This window comes from Hevea brasiliensis, chromosome 13 (assembly GCF_030052815.1).
Source record: "Hevea brasiliensis isolate MT/VB/25A 57/8 chromosome 13, ASM3005281v1, whole genome shotgun sequence".
NCBI classification, from domain to species: Eukaryota; Viridiplantae; Streptophyta; class Magnoliopsida; order Malpighiales; family Euphorbiaceae; genus Hevea; species Hevea brasiliensis.
The window spans coordinates 70,682,988-70,701,132 of record NC_079505.1 but is presented as its reverse complement, the minus strand read 5'-3'; positions in this window follow the sequence as shown (position 1 = coordinate 70,701,132).

The following is an 18,145-nucleotide window of genomic DNA, read 5'->3' as shown; positions in this document are numbered from 1 at the left end:
TCTCTTAATTAGGATGGACCAAACACAAACCAATGTAAAAATCTCAAAAAACATAAATCTAAGAGAGGGGCAACCCTTGCCGACAAACACCAACCCCCCCCCGCAAAAAAAAAAAAAAAAAAAAAATCTCTTCTAATTCTTTTCTCTCTTCTTTGTCATTTTCCCTTTCTTCTCCTTTCACATTTCCCTCCCCTTTCTTCCATGAGTTCTCTTTTTTAGTTCTTTTTTCTTTTTTACAATTTCATGTCCTCTTAGATTTTGTGCTTCCTTTGGATTTTGGACTAGAGAAAGTGTTCTACCTTCTAATGTTCTAGGCGAGACTAAATTTTCATAACTTACTTTAGATCTTTAATTTCTTCACTAACTATAGTTTGGTTAGAGATCTTTAGTTCTTAAGGGATGTAGTAGTCTTGCAAAAGCTTATGAGAAGTAGAATTAACATGCAAAGCTCCACCCATGACTTTTGGGGAGTAGATATGTCATGCACAACTCCAACTATGGTCAGTAGGGGTAGAAGTTGCATATGCAAGTGGAATCTTAAGAGACTAGCTAATTCTTATTTCCTTAGTGCCAAACTTGTCGTCCAATAGCACAAAGAGTCTGTTTCATGAGTTTCCTTTGTGTTCTGGTACATAGATGTTGTAACTACTAGAAAAATCAATATGGCCCTAACCCTATTAGATCAAGCATATTAACCCATAACCAACCTTGTATCACTAGTCCATATTTAATCACATATTACCCATGAAATAAATAGAAAATTCACAGTCTTAATGTACCTGGATTGTAGATAATTCTTAAAGAAATTGTAGAGAATAAAGCACCAAATGAAAGCACCTAGGTAGGACCAAAATCACACCAAGGAAAAATGCCAATATAGAACCATAAAAAAAGACCCTTTTTCTCTCCTTTTTGTCTTCGAAATTATGCCAAAGAATGCAGATCTCCTTTTTTTTTTTTTTGGCTCTTTTTCTTGGGTTTATATATGGCTCTATTCTTCTATTTAATGTCAACTTGTATTACCCTATTGTAATACTTCACGCAGTACAAGTAAAGAGAATTGCTCCATGCAATTATCATTCCAATAGGAAATCTACTCATAATGGGGTCTTATAATAATAAAGTTCTAAGCCTTATATTTTGGGCTCATTTAAATAAAGCCCATCATGGGTGTTCATGCCTTCTTCTCCCACTCACTCATGATGGGATTAGCTTTCTTTCTCAATTACTATAATCTTCATACTTAACAAATAAACTGTGTGACCAGTGCATACTTTGAGAGCTCAAGTGCTATATATTTGTTAGGATAATATAGCTCCTTGAATGGTGGAAATGGAGTAGATGTAATATGCAGTACCCTATATCATTATGTCACATTTACATCTCTTCTGGTCTCATTAGATGTATTTTGAGTTCATAATTATGTCATATCCATTGATGAATATAATTGATCAATCTATGAATACAAATTTAATCTGATAGTACTCAATGATCTTCCTCTTCTCTCGATTCTCTCAACCTTAATTTAACTCGCTTTTCTATGAATGTCCCGCTAAACCTTATCTTCCATAATCCTTTAGCAACTCCCTAAGAATGCAAACATTAAACTAAGTCTCAAGCAACAGATTGGAGTCATGAGGATACGAATAAAGATTACTCATAATCTTTTAGGGTCTCACACAATTACAAGCAAAGTCTTTACTTGTATTTCCCTAGTTAGACACTAGCACATGTGGTACGAATCACATGTTACAGTATAAACTCCTTTCTCATGGAGCATATGTCTTTACTCTAGATACCATACAGATGATAATTTAGGCACTCCTAATTCCCAAATTGGAGTTCCCATATCTACTCTGTTCATTCAGAACTCACATCTGGCATTTAAGATAAATAATGTGACTTATTCACATGATGTAAATGTACTTATTAAAGAGACTCAATAATCTTGACTTTTTGAGATGACTTTGCATTTTATAAGTTTTGAGCTCTCAATATTATCTGACAGATAATATAAAAATTATAACTATCTCATCTTTATTTTCTCTTTAGTCAATAAAACAACTACCTGTGTGAGAAGGCTAGTCTTTTTATCTGTCTTACATACTACTAATAGTAAAAAAATTATGTCCTTAAACGTAAATAAAAATATGTATGTATATTTTGCAACAAATTGCAAGTAGGGGCTAATAACATTACCATAATAATGTGTCTTACATGAACATAAAATAAATTTACTAGTACATTTGACATCTACACAATCCTAATGATTTTACATGCCTATAGAAAACATCTTTTGCTATAGGCTTAGTAAATGGATCTATTATCATCTCATGCTTGGAAATATACTTCATGTTCACTTCTTTGTGTGCAATCATATCCTTAAAAAGTTGTACTTGATGTCAATGTGTTTGGTTTTTCCATGATACTTGGGATTCTTTGTATAACTATTGTGATTTGACTATCACAATAAACAATTACAGGTTCAACAACACTATTAAAAATTCCCAAGTGTGCCAGAAATTGCTTTAACCTAATAGCTTCTTACATAACAACTACAAATGCTATGAACTCAACTTCCATTGTTGATAGAGCTATACATGATTGTTTCTTATTGTACCAAGATATGGCTCTATTGTTTAGTAAGAAGGCATAGCCAGAGGTAGATTTTCTCTCATCTAAATCACCTCTCTAATCAGCATCTGTATAGCTTTCAATTGTAGACCACTTCCTTGATAACAAAATAAGTAATCAGCTGTGCCCTTAAGATACTTTAATATCCTTTTTACTGCTTTCCAATGTGCTTGCCCCAGGATTGGATTGATATCGACTCACCAGGCCAATAACATGGCAAATATCAGGCCTTGTATACATCATGGCATACATTAGACTTCTGACTGATTGGCATAAGGAACATTTTTCATATGCTCTATCTTTTGAGGAGTCTTAGGACCTAGTCTTTGGCTTAGAGCTTTACCTTTAAAAATAGGAGTATCTATGGGTTTACAATCTTGCATTTTAAATCACTCTAGAACCTTTTGGATATATGACTCATGTGAGAGATAATAATTTCTTTGAAAGATCCTTTGAAATCTTAACTCCAAAGATATATGCAGCTTCCCCTATGTTTATCATCTCAAAATTAAATGATAACCATCCTTTAATAGTTTTGAGATACTCACTATCATTTCTGGCTATAAGTGTGTCATCTATATTGTAACACCCTCACTGTAGCAATTCCACACATTCTACTGTTCCGGTGACCGGTGTCGGTCTGGACAGCTAGAACGCCTGAAAAAATATTTAGACTAGAGTGAGGAATCATAAATAACTCAAATATTAATAAGAAAAATTTAGGAAAAATTTTAGAAATAAAATAAAATCAAGTTAAATGAGCCGGTGCCCTAGTGATTGGTAACCCAGTGGGAAGTTGCAGTCCTCGCAACTAGGAGCCCTAGACCTGGGTGAAAATTCATAAAATAATTTTTGAGACTCCAGAGAAGAGTCATTGAGGGTTCTATGGCATTAGAATTCCGAGAAAATGCTTAAAAAAATTTTTCAATCGGTGCAGACAATTTTAGTCTATTAAGCCAAATGGAGGGTATTTTGGTCATTTCGTCTTCAGAGATGATTTTTGGCCGACTTGTCCAGTTAAGTAAATAATTATTATGATTTAAAATATGAATAAATATTAAAGAAAAATTAATTAAAAATGAATAAAAAAAGAAATCAAATAAAATGATATTAAATAACATTTATGACATCATGCACATGTAAAGATTATGCAATAAAAGCTTACTAACCAATTACCATAAGACACACACATTTAAAGAGATAAAAACAAAGCAAATAAAAGAAGAAAAGTGGTCATCTTCTTCATTTGAACTTCTTGGCCGGAAATGAGTTTCCCTCTTCCTCCATTTTCTTCTTCAATTCAAGCTTGAATTTCCTTTAATTTCCACCATAAAAACCTTAGCCCCCAAAACAAAAACTTAATTTTAGATCTTGCCTAAGAGGTTAGGACCAAAAGGGAGTGGAGAAAGTGAAGTTAGCAAGCTTGGAAATTTTATCAATTGAGGTTAGTGCTATTTCTCTCCCTCTCTCTTTTTGTATCCAAGTTAAAACCTTAAATTCAACTAGGAATTGTGGAAAAAGAAAGAAAAATATGCATGTTAAGGTCACTTCAAATTTTAGCAGCTAAGAGAGGGTGAGGGTTTGATGGTTTAGTTTCAATTAAGTTTGTATATTAATGTCAATTAATGTATACATGTGATGGATATGATGGATAGGTTGATAGAGTATAGGTTGCATGGAAGTTAAGTATGGAAGTTAGGGTTTAGAGCAAACTTAGGGTTTTGCTCAAGTGTTGGTGAATGGAAGTCCTAATGGTCAATTAGTGACCATTTGATGAATTTTGACCTTAAATTGGAGACCATTATGTTATTGGAATTGAAATGGTATGCTGCCTTGAGTGGCCCTGTAGGTCTGAATGTGAGTCCAGCAAGTTTGGACAGCTATAACTTGAGTTGTATAGGTTCAATTGGTGCAAGGCCAATTAGACATGAAACTAGACACATAATGGCACAACTTTGGTGAAGAAACCCTGCCCAGAAAATCAAACCAAGTTGACCTAAAAATTGCCCTAGTCCGAGTGACTTGCATTCTGCCTGGGCAAAATGACCAAATAAACAGTATTTATTCATTTGGTCATAACTCAGTGTAGAAAGGTCTAATTAACCTGAAATTTTACCAGCAGCTAGCTGAGACATAGACCTACAACTTTCATGAAGAAACCAAACCCAAATTTTGAACATAACATATTAAAAAACTGACCTGCAGTTAGTATACAAAACACTGTAGATTTGGTTCTGTCCAGAAAATCTGGAAAATTTGCAACCCGGCCAGTTATGGTATTTAGGCCATAACTTGAGCTAAAAAACTCCAAATGGAGTGATTCAAAAAAAGAAATGTAACTAGACACAATAAGGAACAACTTTGATGAAGAAAATTTTACCAAATTTCCACTGTAACAGTGACCAATGGAACAGTAAACTTAGGGTATGAAATCTGAAAATTTTGAATAACATGAAATAAGCTTTGAAATGGTATTGGCAACCAATACCAACAACTTTAGAATGCAAAATATGGTATCTTGGTGAACTTAGGTTTAATAAATTTATTATGTATTAAAAAGTCAATAATTTGAGTGAATAATAATGTGAATAGTAATACAAAGACACAAAGTATAAAAACTAACTTGGTAGAGGAAATTAAGGCATGAAATTTGGAATCCATGAAATGTTCATGGATTACTTGGAATAGGTAATTGAGATTTATACTCCCAACACCAATGGAGTTCATAATATATTAGCAATACAACTTGAAGTATGAAATGTAATTTACATGAATAAATTGTTAAATGTATAAATGAGATTAAAATGCCATTTGGGATTTAAGTTCCCATCAAGAGAGAAAGGAAAAATGTTTTGAATACAGTGGTACATGTGAACCATTGTTTTGAATTGTGATTAATATGAATAACATAATGAATAAATAAATGAACCATATTAATGTATGAATGAGACATTAATTCTCATTATTGTAGAAAGGAAAAGTACTTTGAGTACAATGGTATAAAAGGATAATTGATGTGAATTGTGATCATATAAATGATCAAATGAATGTATAAATTATAATTGAAATTTATCATGAAATAATGAAGTCATAAGATATAATATATTAATATTTAATGATATTATGTGTCCTTGTATTGCCTAAACATGTGTATCAGATTGGATAGTTTGGCATGCCAATAGGGTATTATTTTAGCAGTACTGCGAAAGGCTTTATGCCTGTATTCAAGGCTTTATGCCTGTATTTATGGCTTTATGCCCGTATTCATGGCTTTTATGCCCATATTCATGACTTTTATGCCCGATTATGTGTTATCATGGCTTTTTAGCCATACTGATTGCATACGTGGTTGACGTTCTGCGTCCCATGGTATGACGGCCCGAGACACCGCGGTGTCCAGTGCCAACGACCCGTTATCCAGTTTAGTCAGTCTGTCGTAGGTTACTTAGGCAGTCTAATTTATTAAAATAAGTTATGAATATTAGCAATTAAAAATGCTAGAAAGTAAATAAATGAGAATAATTTCTGAAATAAATTAGATTAACTCCAAAAATTTGTTCCTTAGAATGATTTGAAGTAAATTAAACTAGTTCTAAAAATTTTAAATACTACGAAATGATTGTAAACAACTTAGAAAGTATCAAAGAAGTGATAAAAAGACTAGTAGAAGAATTATAACTTAAATAACATTACAAATGTGACTTTCATAAGAATATAAGTATAAGTATAAATTTTAGATTTATTTGTACATTATATAAATGATTATTGTAAACTTATGAAAGAAGTGATTCTAGAGAGCAACATAAATGACGAAAGATATATTGTATGGAAAATTTCATATGAACACAGTAAAATTCTTGAGTATAGAAAATATGCTCCAATTATTTTTATTTGTATATATTATTTCTTATTATATTATTGCACCACTAAGTTGCAATGCTTAGCGCGATGGATTTATTTTTCTGGCGCAGGTACTGAAGTTAAAGCCCAACGAATACTAAACAGAGATTTTGGAGTCTGATCTGTAGAGTGTTCAAGGTTGTCACCTCCTCAGCAATGCATGTAGACAGGACTCATATAGATCATATTATGTATTTTGTATAATATAATTAGTTATTATTTGTAATGTAAACTATGAATTGTATGTTGAAATATAGATTATGGAACTGTAATTAATTTGTAGATCATGTAAATTATGAATTTATGTAATCAGTCTGTAAATCATGTAAATTAATGAAACTTGAGAACTTATATATATAAATTGTGCATGAATGGAAATGCATGAAAATGAATATGAAATTGAGATATATGAACGAGATGTGAATCATGAGATGATTATTATTAGTATGGATGAGATTTTTATTTTAAAATATTATTGAAATTTTCAAACAGGTGAATAGTAAAATACGTCAAACGATAATAAATAGAGGAAACTCCGTTAGTTTCTCCATCGAAAAATAATCGATATTAAATATAATGAGAATAAAATTTTTAAAGAAATAAAGTAAGATAAGTTAGGGTGCTCCGGCACCAAATGTAGCACGCCTTGTTCGGCTACACTGTAGTCGGGTGAGGGGTGTTACATATATACAATGATAAGATTACAAATTTATCTTTAGATTGCTTGATATATACGCAGTGGTCCTCATGAATCATACTGAAATCAAATGACATGATTGCATTATGAAACTTAATATACCATTGCCTTAAAGATTGTTGAAGGCCATAAATTGACTTCAAAAGTCAACACACTTTGTGTTCTTGGCCTTTTTTGACGAAATCTATTGGCTATTCCTTATATATTTCCTCTTCCAATTCTCCATTGAGAAAGGCAGACTTCACATCCATTTGATGTAAATCAAGATTTAAATTAGCTACTATGGCTAAAATTAATCTTATTGAAGTAAATCTCACAAGTGAAAAATTGTCCTCATAGTTGTGTATACCCCTTAGCCACTAGGCGAGCTTTGTATCTTTCAATATTGCTGTCAGCCTAACACTTTATCTTGAGAACCACTTCTTCCCCATTGCCCTACATTCTTTAGGTAATTCAAAAAGTTTCCAAACTTGATTGGATTCCATACACTCCTTTTCCTCTTCTATTTCCTTAATCCATTTTTCTTTAGCTGGGCATAAAATAGCCTCTTTTATATTTTTTAGCTCTTTTTCATCGGGAGTAGCTATAAATGCGTCCCTTTCAATCTCAAAATGATGATGGGGAACCCTTGTACAACTTGTTCAACATAGCTGAGATTGATTCATTGACTCATTAATAGGTATGTTACTTCAACTCGAACCAGGCATCAAAGTGGGACTCACTTTAGGGTGCAATGGTGATTCCAGATGAACATATTTATCATATTTATATTGCTACTACTCGAAAGTATATCCATTTGAATTTCTATAGTGGAAGCATATTGATCATGATTTTCAAATAGAGATAAGTCTTGACCTATCTCACCCTACTTTGGAAAATCATTCTCTAAGAATGTGACATCTCATGATTCAAATTCAGTTATACTTCCATTTTCTTGCTCACCTTTTATAAGATATCCTTTCTATTGTTTAAAGTATATTATAAAGATACACTTACTTCTCTTTGGACCTAGTTTTTCAAATCTGTGGGATGGATCATGAGCAAATGTAGCACATCCCCAAGGTTTCATAAAACCTAGGTTTGGTTTGTATTTTGTAACGACCAACACCAGGGGCCGTTATTGGTGCTAGGAATTGAGTCAGCTTAAGGCTGTCGGAACCCATAGCAAGCCTAAAACCTAAAAAACATACATCCATTCCTGCATCTCACCATATAAGCATATTTCAAATCATTACCCCTTAGTTTTTTTCATCCATACATAAACATCCTTAACAAATAATGGTTCATAATTTGAACCTTAACATACGTAAGATCAAAAGTGTAATGGTTCAACATGCGTACCCTCGAAAGAGTTAACAGAACATATATATCATCATACTTAAAAAAAAAAATTACATATTTCTAATTTTTATTTTTTTATTTAATCACCAGCAAAGTACTATCCATTCATAAATTACATGTCCATCTACACATACATCGTACATAAAGGATTTGCTAACCCTTGAAGCTTTCTCTTCGAAGAACTGTTCTAGTCCTGCAACCTTGCACCTGGGTGTTATGGGAAGGGGGTAAGCTTACATAAGTTCAGTGAGTAAATTAACCATCATTAATTGTATCATTCATTCATACATGTGCAATGCATCATTCACATGGAATTTCATATCATAAACATTTCACCTAAGGTAAATATTATCACCAGTAACTCCCCAAAATTTCCTTTTAAACATGACCTATGTCATATACCCTAGGGTAACTTATAAATCTTCCTTGAAGGGCAACTTAAAGATCTCCCCATGGGATTTGCTTATGGATCCATAACATACATAACATTACATAATCATAACATGGGGAGAATTAGTGGGTCATCTGCACCAACAACAAATTATGAAATAATGCAACATTTTCATGTTCTAGGTACATACATCCTAAATAAATATTAAATGATGCATGAGGATGCTCATTAATTACCTGCAAATATTTTTCATTTTATTAAGGTTAGAGTTACTTACCTCTTGTAGCCTATTAACTACCTTACTCGAACAAGGGCTATCCTCAGATCCTTACCCTTTTGAGTCCCTTAAGCTCAATCCTATAAAATCAGACCCTAGAGGATTATACAAGGTTCTAAAAATCTATACATATCATAAACATCATATTCTAAGCCCTTAGGAACCATGAAACAATGTTTTGAAACCTTAGAAAAGAAGGGAGAAAAAGTTAGGCAGAACATACTTTGGTTGCCAAAGTCTTAGGCTTTGGACAGCACTTTTGTCCAGTGCTGACTTTGGCTATCAAAGTCCAAGACTTTGGCTGCCGAACCTAGAAATTTTCTAGATTTTCTGAGAAACTGCATGCTTTGATTGTCGAATCTCTAGCTTTTGACTATCAAACCTAGGAATTTCTATAATTCCCAAGTTAAAAATCTGCAAATTCCTTCTCCCATTAATGCTTAAACTCATTTCAAAGTTCCAAAACATAATTTTGTCACATATACACATTTTGGGGTCGAAAACAACTTGAAAACATGCTTACTACCCATATACATTAATCAAAAACTGAAAACATAGGTTTCCCCTATACCCAACTTAGCATATAAATGGATTTCTTCAAATCCATCAAGGAAAACTAGCCATTTAAAGCCCATAATACTTAAACATAACTATTCTAACTATAAAACATCCAACTTAAATAAAAGATCACAAAACTTTAGCTCTAACATATACAAATTTCCCCAAAACTCAATTAAAAAACAACTTTTCATAAAATTAAAGTTATAGAAACCTCATCTTTCATCAACTTTCTTATATCTGCCCATTATATCAAGAAGAAAATAAAGTTACCTCTTTTCTTAGAGCTTGGAGGTGAGAGAACTAAAACTTAAAAACTTGAATCTACTCTTCCACACTTCTAAATGGAAGAATTCCCCTCTAGATCTTCAAAAATCTAAGGAAATTTCTTCAAAGAGCTCCTTGTATGCCCCAGTAGTTGAGGGAGAGAGAAAAGAAGGAAAACGAAGGAAAACCCAAGTGTTTTGGGTAGAAAATAAGTTATGGTCCCTTTTTATAACCTTGATAGTTAGGGGACTTTTGGCTACCAAAATCCATATTTTTGGTTGCCGGAGTTCGTTCTATCCAAATGGGAGTCCAAATCATAAAAAAGACTTCAGCTCCCGAAAGTCTATCCTTTGGCTGCGGAAGTTTCTTCTACCCAAAACAACCACTTTAAGGAAATAAAACTTCTAAAACATTTTTCTTTCTTAAATACATTTTGAACATTTTAAACCCACATACATGAACATACTTTCACACCTTACCGCCACTTCTTTATCAGAGAAGTTTTTCTTTTCACCAAAATTTAATGTCAAGGATAGATATTCTGACATTGAAAAATGGCGGGTATTACATTCACCTAGCCCCCTTAAGAACATTCATCCTCGAATGTTAAAACAAACACATAAAAGCATAACATAAAAAACATAACATATAGAACAAACTTAGAAAAGGAGGAGATATTTTTGTATCATGGAATCACGGGTTTCCCACGTGCACTCTTCCACGTTGTGGTGGTTCCATAATACCTTAACCATAGGTATCTCCTTGTTCCTCAACTTTCTTACTTAAGGGTCTATAATCCAGACAGGTTGTTCAATATAAGAAAGATCTTCTAAAACTTCCTTATCTGGTTCACTTACAACCTTGTTCGGATCTGACATGAACTTCCTCAACATAGAAACATAGAACACTGGATGGATTCTTTCCATTTTTTATGGCAAAGCTAACCTATAGGATACATTTTTTACCCTTTGCAACACTTCATATGTCCCATGTACCTTGATGCTAGTTTGCCACTCTTTCCAAATCGAATGACACCCTTCATTGGAGACACCTTTAGAAGCACCATATTCCCTTCCTGAAAAACCACTTCTCTTCTATGGAGATCTATATAACTTTTCTATCTACTAGCTACTATCTTCAACCTTGCCCTAATTGAGGGCATGGCTTAATTGGTGACTTTCACCAACTCCGTTCCTACTATAGCTCTTTCACCTACTTCTTCCCAACACACAAGAGACCTATATTTCCTCCTATACAGAGCTTCATATGGTGTCATTCCAATGCTAGAATGATAGCTATTGTTATATGCAAACTCAACTAGGGGCAAGTAATTTTTCCATGATCCACCAAAGTTAAGTACATACATTCTCAACATATCCTCTAAAGTTTGTATGGTCCTTTCGTATTGTCCATTTGTTTGAAGGTGAAAGGTTGTGCTGAAGTATAACCTAGTGCCTAACTTATTTTGAAGATGGTGCTAAAACCTTGATGTGAACTACAAACCTCGATCAGAAACTATTGTCACTGGAGCTCCATGCAACCTGATTATCTTCGCTATGTACATTTGAGCCAACTTATCCACCGAATAGTTAACTTTAATGGGAATGAAGTGAGCAGTTTTAGTCAACCTGTTCACTATAACCTATATCGAGTCATGTCTGTTGGAGACTACTAGAAACCTCACAACAAAGTCCATGGCCACATTTTCCCATTTCCACTCTAGAATAGGTAGTGGGTTAAGCATTCCTGCTAGTTTCTAATGCTCCAGCTTCACTCTCTGATAAGCCTCGCAAGCAGTCACAAGCTGTGTAATCTCCCTCTTCAAGGAAGGCCACCAATACACCTTCTTCAAGTCCTGATACATTTTGGTAGTTCCAGGGTGCACATTATACTTAGCATTATATGTTTCCCTCATAATGTCTCCCTTGAGTTGGATGTCATTTGGTACACAACAAATTGCCAAATCTTAACACTCCTTTTCTATCGAAATGGAACTCACTGCTCTTACCTTTCTATACTGCTTCTGCTATTTTTACCAACTTAGGGTCTACATGTTATTTCTGCCTTAGGTACACTAATGTCACTTTCATTTGAGCTATCCAGGTACCCTTGGCTAATAACTCTAGCTGTTACCCTTCTCTAATTAGCTAGTGCAACTCCTTCAAGATGGGCCACCTTTCTATGGACATATGAGCAAAACTACCAAATAATTTTTGATTGAGGGCATCTGCAACAACATTTGCTTTTTATAGATGGTACTAGATTATACAGTCATAATCAATGAGTCGCTCTACCTATCTTCTCTATTTGAGATTCAGCTCTTTCTGCTTGAAGATGTACTGGAGACTCTTGTGGTCTGTGAAGATCTCACATTTTGCTCCATAAAGATAATGTCTCTACTTTTTTAAAGCAAAAACTATGGCTTTAATTTCTAAGTCATAAGTGGGATAATTAGCTTCATGCTTCTTCGTCTTGAAGCATAAGCTATTACTCTTCCCTTCTGCATAAGAACACATTCCAAACCCACTCCAGAGGTATCACGGTAGATAGTGAATCTTCATTACCCATAGGCAAAGCCAAAACTAGTGCTAAAATCAAACACTCGTTAAGCTTCTGAAAGCTCTCCTCACATCCATCACTCTATTCACACTTCCTATTCTTCTTAGTTAACCTAGTCATTGGAGCAACTATCTTGGAGAAATCAGGTACAAATCTCCTATAATAGATAGCTAAACCAAGAAAACTCTTGATCTCTGTCACTAAGGTTAGCCTAGGCCAATCTGCCACTGCTTCTACCTTCTTAAGATCCACTTCAATTCCATTCTTTGACACTATATGTCCTAAAAAGGATATACTTCTTAGCTAGAACTCACACTTAGAGCACTTGGCATATAACTAACACTCCCTCAGTGTTTGAAGTACTATTCTTAGATGTTGTTCATGCTCTTCTAGACTTCTAAAATACACCAATATATCATCAATAAACACGATTATAAAGTGATCCATATATTATTTGAACACCCTATTCATGAGATCCATAAATGCAGCTAGGGCATTTGTTAACCCAAATGGCATCATAGGAAACTCACAATACCCATATCTAGTTTGAAAAGGCAGTCTTCGAAATATATGACTCCTTAATCCTTAACTAGTGATATCCAGACCTCAAATCTATCTTTGAAAAACAACTAACTCTAGCCAATTGATCAAACAAATCATCAATATAGTGTAGAGGGTACTTGTTCTTTATAGTTACCTTATTCAACTGCTTATAGTCAATGCACAGCTTCAAGGATCCATCTTTCTTCTTTACAAATAATACTGGAGCACCCTGAGGAGAAGTACTCCATCAAATGAATCCCTTATCCATTAATTCCTGCAGTTGTTCTTTCAATTCTTTCAACTCTACAAGAGCCATTCTATAAGGAGGAATAGATATGGGTTTAGTACTAGGCACTAGATCAATTTCAAAATCTATCTCCCTCTTTGGTGACAGTCTAGGTAGTTCCTCAAGAAATACATCTAGAAACTCTCTTACCATAGGAACTAATTCTGATCCACTTCTACTCTCCATAACCTCTCTAACATGAGCTAGAAACCCTCTATATCCTTTTAAGAGCATCTTACTGGCTTGCATCATGGAGATCACCCCCTTCACTGCTGTTGTTTGATCTCCCTGAAAAACTACCTTCGACCCATCCAATCCTTTGAACCTTACTACCTTGTTTCTGTAGTTTAAGGTGGCACAATTGGCTGAGAGCCAATCCATCCCTAGAATGACATCAAAATTTGTCAATTTTAAGACCACCAAGTCAGCTAGAAAACATTTATCCTCCACCATCACTAGACAAGCATAACAAATCATTTTTATCACCGATGGATCACACTTAGGCCCACTAATAAGCAATGGAAATTATAGACTCAAAACTACTAAACCCAATCTCAGAATTGTTTCAGGTTTAACAAAAGAATGGGATGCACAAGGATTAATCAAAACATGTATATTGAAACTTCTAATGCAAAGATTACCTGACACCATAGTGTTGGAGCTATCGACTTCCTGTTATGTCATGGTAAAGATCCGTGATGGTGCTGTTGAACCCCTTCCTTGAGAGCTTGCTATATAGGAAGAAGAACCTCATCCTCTACCTTGTCCCCTTCTTGATGAGGGGCCCATAAAAGTCTATCTTGCCACTAATTGAGCCACACTACCTGACCCAGTCTGCTGCTGTGAAGCCACCCTTTCCATGTTAGAACACTCCCTAGGCATGTGCCCCTTTTGACCACACCTGTAACATTGGGAAGTTCCAAACTTACAAACTCCTCGATGAAGCTTCCCACATCTAACACAGTTAGAGGTATCCGAACTAGAATTAAATCTGCCTCCCATCTTAAGGCCTGACTTGATTCTGTTCTAAAACTTATTCTTCTTTTTCTTCTTGCCAAACTTCCCTCCTTTATCTTTCTTACTTCTGGATGAAGAAATAATCTGGGTTAAGTGATCAAACCTCCCTACATCAGTTGCCTTAGGAATTACAGATTGCTTGGCATTTATACTTTTCAACTTCAAACTTCCTTCAATGATAGCCCCAACCTTTATCTTTCTTACAGCATCTACTATGGAATGAAAGCTATGGGTTTCTACAGCCAAAATCAATAAAGAGTATATGGAGTGCAACCTCTAAGTGCACCTCTTTTCCTTCTTCTTATCTAATCATACTCTTGCCCCATATACTGTAGAAGCTCAACCAACTTGTTTGTATACTCGTCCACTCTCATATTAGCAGTTTATCTCAATTGTTCAAACTCCACCACCTTCAATTCCCTAGAGCTTTCTGGAAAAGCCTAATTTGTAAACTCTATCACAAACTGAGACCAGGTCATACTGTCAGCTCTATCAATAATATAGGACTTATACCACTCCTTCTCCTTTTTACATTTTAAGATAAAGCCGGCCATCTGAATGGCCTTACTATCATTAGGTCTAATCATCAACTATCATTTTGACCGCCGTAACGTACTCAAAAGAATAATCTCCTTCCTTTTACTCAGGAGCATCTAACTTTAAGTAATCTGTCATCTTTGCTTTACTTTGACTATTTATCCCAGTCTCTTGTGTAAGAACTATTGGAGCTGTAGGGGGGTGGTGGTGTTACTTGTTCTCTTGTCACTCCCTCAATGGGATTTTTAGTTCCTATGGTGGTAGAAGAACTTTAGGGGTAGTGTTGTGGAGGGTACATGGGATATGGGTTGTGTAGAAAGAGATGATTCTCATTGATTTCAATTAATCTGTACATGGGTATATATATACAATTGATTCCTATAATTGTGTTCTACTAATTAGGAAAAAATCATAAATAAGAAATCCTAAATAGGAATACAGAATACAGAATATACAGAGAAATAATATAGTGATTGACTTTCCATAACATAGTGATTGACTTTCCATAACACTCCCCCTCAAGTTGGAGCATAGATGTTAATCATGCCCAACTTGTTACAAATGTAGTCAATCCTAGCTCCATTCAGAGCTTTTGTGAAAATATCTCCTAACTGCTCTCCAATTTTGATGTGTCTGTTGAGATGATCATTTGTTGAATCTTTTCACGAATAAAGTGACAATCAATCTCAATATGTTTGGTCCGCTCATGAAACACCGGATTAGAAGCAATATGAAGAGCCGCTTGATTATCACACCACAATTTCGCAGGCAGGGAGGTCTTAGAACCTGTCTCATCTAGTAATTGAAGTATCCACATTACCTCACATCGATTGTGCCATGGCTCTGTATTCGGATTTAGCACTAGATCGAGAAACTACACTCTCTTGCTTCTCCAAGACACCAAATTTCCTCCAATAAAACGCAATATCCAAGAGTTGACCTCCTGTCAACCTTAGATCCAGCCAGTCGGCATCGAAAAACATTCAACATTCAAATGCCCATGATTGCCATATAGCAAACCTCTTCTGGGCGCCCTTGGATAACACAAGATTTGTTCCAAGGCTTCCCAATGAGCAACGGTTGGGAAGACATAAACTGACTTACCACACTAACGACATAAGCAATGTCAGGAAGAGTGACTGTAAGGTAGTTCAATTTTCCTACCAATCTCCTGTATCTCTCTGGATCTTCAAACAACTCACTATCCGCTTGTAAAGTTGGAGTCATTGGTGCGCTACAAGGCTTAGCACCTAATTTTCCTGTCTCTGTCAATAGATCGAGGACATATTTTCTTTGAGACAAGAAAATACCCTTCTTACTTCTTATAACTTCGATACCCAAGAAATACTTTAACAATCCCAAGTCTTTGGTCCAGGCGAGTTTGGAGGAAGGTTTTAAGAGATGAAATACCTGCAGAGTCACTCCCAGTGATGACAATGTCATCCACATAGACTACCAAGAGAATTAGGCCAGCCTCAGATTGCCTATAAAATACTGAATGGTCACACTTACTCTTTTGCATACCAAATTCCTGTACTGCTTCACTGAATCTCCCAAACCATGCCCTAGGACTTTGTTTCAAGCCATAAAGAGACTTCCGAAGCCTACAAACTTTACCCAACTCCCCCTGAGCAACAAACCCAGGTGGTTGCTCCATATACACCTCCTCCTGAAGATCACCATGAAGAAAAGCATTCTTGATATCCAATTGATGCAGGGGCCAATCATATGTAGCTGCTAAAGAGATAAACAAGCGAATAGAAGTAAGTTTAGCTACAGGAGAAAAAGTATCAGAGTAATCAACCCCATATGTCTGAGCATATCCTTTTGCTACAAGGCGTGCTTTTAACCTAGCCACAGAACCATCAGGATTTACCTTTACTGTAAATACCCATTTGCATCCAATAGCTTTCTTACCAGTGGGCAAAGGCAATAGTTCCCATGTACCATTAGCATCTAAAGCCTCCATTTCCTCTTTCATAGCATCACACGATGAGACAATTGCCTCATTAATGATTAGGGATAGGAGCGAGTCTAAAGAAGTAACAAAACACCGAGAACAAGAAGACAATTGATTATAAGAAACAAAAGAAGAGATAGGGTAAGTACATGAGCGTTTACCTTACGAAGAGCAATGGGTAAGTCTAGATCGGAATCATGATCGATGAGGACAGGATCGCCCAGAAGTAGTGGTGGAGGATCTCAGTCGAGGAATCTCCAATCTCTGGAATAAACCTCAACATCGGGAGGTCGAGTAGGTCTAGAGAGAAGGAACAGGCTGTGGGAGAGGACTAGACATTGGTTGGACAGTATATATTAAGAGATCATCCTCCTCCCCCTGACTCTCATACACAGATGATGGAGGAAAAAATGGAGTGGACTCAAAAAATATGACATCTGCAGAAACAAGATATCGATTAAGAGTAGGAGAGAAACAACGGTACCCTTTTTGGAGCCGGGAGTACCCAAGGAAGACACATTTCACAGATTTTGGATCCAATTTAGTAACACGTGGGCGAACATCACGCACAAAACAGGTACAACCAAAAATACGGGGTTCAATAGGAAACAAAGATTTTGTAGGAAACAAAGTAGTATAAGGAATATCCCCATTAAGGACAAAAGACGGCATGCGATTGATCAAAAAACATGCCGTAGAAACTGCATCCGCCCAAAAGTGTTTAGGTACTTTCATCTGAAAAAGAAGAGCACGAGTTACCTCAAGAAGATGACGATTTTTCCTTTCAGCCACGCCATTTTGGGATGGGGTATCCACACAGAAGGCGATGAAGAATGCCATTTTGTGTCATATAAGACTAAATTGTCTTTGAAAAGTATTCTTTAGCATTATCACTTCTTAATATAAATATTAAATTGAGTTTTGATTTCATTACAAAAGGCACAAAAGATAGAAAACAACTCGAGCGATTCTTCATTAAATATAACCAGTAACACGAGTAATCATCAACAAAAGTAACAAAATAACGAAATCCAGTTTTAGATGTAATAGAACAAGGACCCCAAACATCGAATGAACTAACTCAAAAGGGGATGAAGCGTTTATTGACTCTAGACACGTAAGGCAAGCGATGATGTTTTGCAAACCGACATGACTCACATTCTAGTCTTGATAAAGTG